General features: G+C 48.3%; 1 protein-coding gene across 5 annotated transcripts in view; it reads right to left on the bottom strand.

Moving 5' to 3' along the window:
* LOC126988458 (myocyte-specific enhancer factor 2-like) overlaps positions 1–3,558 on the bottom strand; it is a 152,162-nt gene extending 148,604 nt beyond the window's left edge. For 4 of the 5 annotated variants that reach the window (XM_050846587.1, XM_050846585.1, XM_050846590.1 and 1 more), the window contains exon 1: positions 3,448–3,558. The gene's annotated coding sequence lies outside the window, so the exon portion shown is untranslated. The remainder of the gene's footprint in view (positions 1–3,447) is intronic. The other variant, XM_050846589.1, reaches the window with a different exon arrangement.
* Between the last annotated feature and the right edge of the window lie 612 nt (positions 3,559–4,170).

Raw genomic sequence — 4,170 nt, 5'->3', positions numbered from 1 at the left:
GACCCCAGGAGACGGGACACAACCCCCGGTTAATACCTGGTACCCATTCACTGCTGGGTGGACAGGGGCGTAGGGTATCGGAAAAGCCGCCCAAATTTTTCCACTCCGCCCGGGAATCGAACCCGGGCTCTCTCAGTTGTGAGCCGAGACTGCACCACGAAGCCCTCCCTCACACGGCGGGGACCTCAAGGCTGTGCTCATTTTCCTGGCGCGGCGCTGAACTCTCTCTAATAACTCAATGTCGTTCCTGTAATTAGGGAACCAGAACTGCACTGCATACTCGAGGTGCGGTCTTACCATTGAGTTATATAAGGGTGACATTACCCCCGGCGTCTTAAGAACATAAGAACGTAAGGAGTCTGCAAGAGGCCGGTTGGCTTATACAAGGCAGCTCCTGTACACTCAACCTCACCTTACCTCACCATCCATGGCTTTATCTAACCTCTTCTTGAATGTATCTACAGTATTGGCACCCACAACATGGCTCCCAAGCACTCGAAGTTCCTCGCTATGAACCCGAGCACAGTGTTGGCTTTGTTATATGCTTTGTACAGTTTATATGGAGGAGGAGGAGGAGGAGGAGATAGGATTCTTCCACCACGACCTGCAGAGGCTTCCCGCGCGCGCTGTACATATAGTTACAATTCCTGGAAGCAAGGTGGATTTTGATATATGCTTTGTACAGTTTATTTGGAGGAGGAGGAGGAGGAGGAGGAGGAGGAGGAGGAGGAGGAGATAGGATTCTTCCTCCACGACCTGCAGCGGCTTCCCACGCGCGCTGTACGAATGGTTACAATATCTGGAACCAAGGTGGATGACTTTACACTGGTCAACGTTGAATGACATTTCCCACTTTTCAGACCACTGGATGATCAGGTCAAGGTCAGTTGGGATGATTCAGCGGTCAGCCCACTTTGGTGTCGTCAGCAAACGTTGGCAAGGAAGACTCGGTATCATACACTGGGTTCGGTCATGTCCTTTCCTCTCAACAAATTATAATTCCTCTTTTACGCTCGATGCCATTTTGATCTCTGGTCATCCACGGTGAGTTCATGGCACTCACTAGCTCGCCTGGATGTCATAGGAGTTGTTGTTGTTTTTTCTTTTTTACGTCGTGGCCTATTGCGCCGGTAGGTTTCTTCCCGGTGGATCCTGATGGCCGGCCCAAGGCTTCTTCCCGGTGGATCCTGATGGTCGGCTCAAGGCTTCTTCCCGGTGGATCCTGATGGTCGGCCCAAGGCTTCTTCCCGGTGGATCCTGATGGTCGGCCCAAGGCTTCTTCCCGGTGGCTCCTGATGGTCGGCCCAAGGCTTCTTCCAGTGGATCCTGATGGTCGGCCCAAGGCTTCTTCCAGTGGATCCTGATGGTCGGCCCAAGGCTTCTTCCAGTGGATCCTGATGGTCAGCCCAAGGCTTCTTCCAGTGGGTCCTGATGGTCGGCCCAAGGCTTCTTCCAGTGGATCCTGATGGTCGGCCCAAGGCTTCTTCCAGTGGATCCTGATGGTCGGCCCACGGCTTCGTCCCGGTGGATCCTGAGGGTCGGCCCAAGGCTTCTTCCCGGTGGATCCTGATGGTCGGCCCAAGGCTTCTTCCCGGTGGATCCTGATGGTCGGCCCAAGGCTTCTTCCCGGTGGATCCTGATGGTCGGCCCAAGGCTTCTTCCCGGTGGATCCTGATGGTCGGCCCAAGGCTTCTTCAGGTGGATCCTGATGGTCGAGAGGAAGGCTCATCGGTGGATCCTGAGTGGGTCCTGATGGTCGGCCCAGCCAGTTCCGGCGCAGGCGAGTGTTTATAGTGGCGCCATCTTGCATTGGCTCATGCTGCCCTCCCGGAGCTCATCTTTAATCCTAGAATCTAGAGTCCGGATTGATAGGTGGTCTTCTGGACAGCATGTGGGTAGTTTTAAACCACTCGGCGGGGGCTGAAAAATCCCAGCTTGGTGGCACCGGGCGGGGATTGAACTCGCGTCGTCCTGAACGCGGCGCCGTCACGCTATCCATTCAGCCATCACCTCCCTGTTGTCCTCTCTACCTCCAGGAGCATGTCACCTGAAGATGGTCCTTGTGTCATCCATTGTACCGACGTTGCATGAGATTGACGTTGATGTGCATGGCAGGAGGGAGCAGTTCGCGGGCTGGGTTGAAGTTGACCTTTTGGTAATTGGGAGTCAACGATGAATTACATAGCGATGAGTCTGCGTATATTATGAAGTGATCGTAGGAGGAGGAAGAGGAGGAGGAGGGTAAAAGAGGAAGAAGAAGAAGAACAAGCACAAGAAAATGAAGAAGATGAAGAGAAAGAAGAAAAAGAAATGACGGAGGAAACGAAGAAGAAAAAAGATGAATTAGAAGAAAATTAAAAACGTGATAAAAATTAATGAAGAAAATAGTAGTAGTAGTAGTAGTAGTAGTAGTAGTAGACCAGGGAAAGTATACGTGTGTGTGTGTGTGTGTGTGTGTTTTAGTCTGTATCTGTTTCTATGTCTTCTCTCTCTCTCTCTCTCTCTCTCTCTCTCTCTCTCTCTCTCTCTCTCTCTCTCTCTCTCTCTCTCTGGGTCCTTGACTTCTCACCTCTCTCTCTCTATCTCTTTCTCTCTCTCTCTCTCCTCCTCCACTCTCAAACCAGAATCCTCCTCCTCCTCCTCCTCCTCCTCCTCCTCTTCTTCCTCCTCCTCCTCCTCCTTCTTATATTCTTCCTCTCCTTCTTTTCTTTTTTTCATTTATTTTTCTTCGTCTTCCTCCTCCTCCTCCTCCTCTTATTTTCTTCTCCTCCTTCTCTTCCTCTTCTTCCTCTTCTATTTTTTTACTTTTTTCCCTCTTCCTCTTCCTCCTCCTCCTCCTCCTCCTCCTCTTCTTTTTCTTCTTCTTTTTCTTCTTCTTCCTCCTCCTCCTCCTCCTCCTTTTCCTCCTCCTCCTCCTCCTCTTCTTCTTCCTCCTCCTCCATCAATAATAACAATAATAATAGAAATAATAATAATAATAATAATAATAATAATAATAATAATAATAATTGGAAAGTAAATTCATTGTGATATTATTTTCTTCCTCCTCCTCCTCCTCCTCCTTCTCTTACGCCTACTACTCCTCCCACACCAGCATCATTTCTTCTTCCTCTTCTTCTTCTTCCCTCCTCCTCCTCCTCCTCCTCCTCCTCCTCTACAATCTTTTCCAATATTCCACACTATCAACGCTAACTCTCTCTCTCTCTCTCTCTCTCTCTCTCTCTCTCTCTCTCTCTCTCTCTCTCTCTCTCTCTCTCACACACACACACACACACTTCCGTATTGCGTATAAGGCCAAGCACGCGTAAAGAAACACACACACACACACACACACACACACACACACACACACACACACACACACTTCCATGTGCGTATAAAAAGCACGCGTAAAACACACACACACACACACACACACACACACACAGGTACACACACACAGCCTACCTTTTCATGTGTACACGCTTCGCCCCCGACAGGTACACACACAGCTGGAAAGGAGAAAGTTTTGTTAGGACCAGGGCGACTACTACTGCAACTACTACTACTACTACTACTACAACTACTACTACAATTACTACTACTACTGCTACTACAATAATAATAATAATAATGATAATTCTATTGACACTCTCCTCTTCAAAGCGTTCAAGTCATAGGCAGGAGGAAATGCAGACATGTTAAGGCTGTTCCCGAGTATATCAGTGCAAGGGATGAAAGAATGAAGACGCTGGTTAACTCTTGCATAAGGGGTTTGGACAGTATAGGGATGAAATAATGAAGATGCTGGTTAACTTTTGCATAAGGGATTTGGTCAGAATAGGGATGAAAGAATGAGGATGCTGGTTAACTTTTGCATAATGGATTTGGATAGTAAGGGATGAAAGAATGAAGATGCTGGTTAACTCTTGCATAAGGGATTTGGGCAGAACAGGGATGAAAGAATGAAGATGCTGGTTAACTCTTGCATAAGGGATTTGGATAGTAAGGGATGAAAGAATGAAGATGCTGGTTAACTCTTGCATAAGGGGTTTGGACAGTATAGGGATGAAAGAATGAAGATGCTGGTTAACTCTTGCATAAGGGGTTTGGACAGTATAGGGATGAAAGAGTGAAGATGCTGGTTAACTCTTGCATAAGGGATTTGGACAGTATAGGGATGAAAGAATG

This window comes from Eriocheir sinensis, chromosome 69 (genome assembly GCF_024679095.1).
Source record: "Eriocheir sinensis breed Jianghai 21 chromosome 69, ASM2467909v1, whole genome shotgun sequence".
Classification (NCBI taxonomy): domain Eukaryota; kingdom Metazoa; phylum Arthropoda; class Malacostraca; order Decapoda; family Varunidae; genus Eriocheir; species Eriocheir sinensis.
Note: the sequence above shows the minus strand (reverse complement) of the source record. Positions and strands in the feature narration are given on the sequence as shown.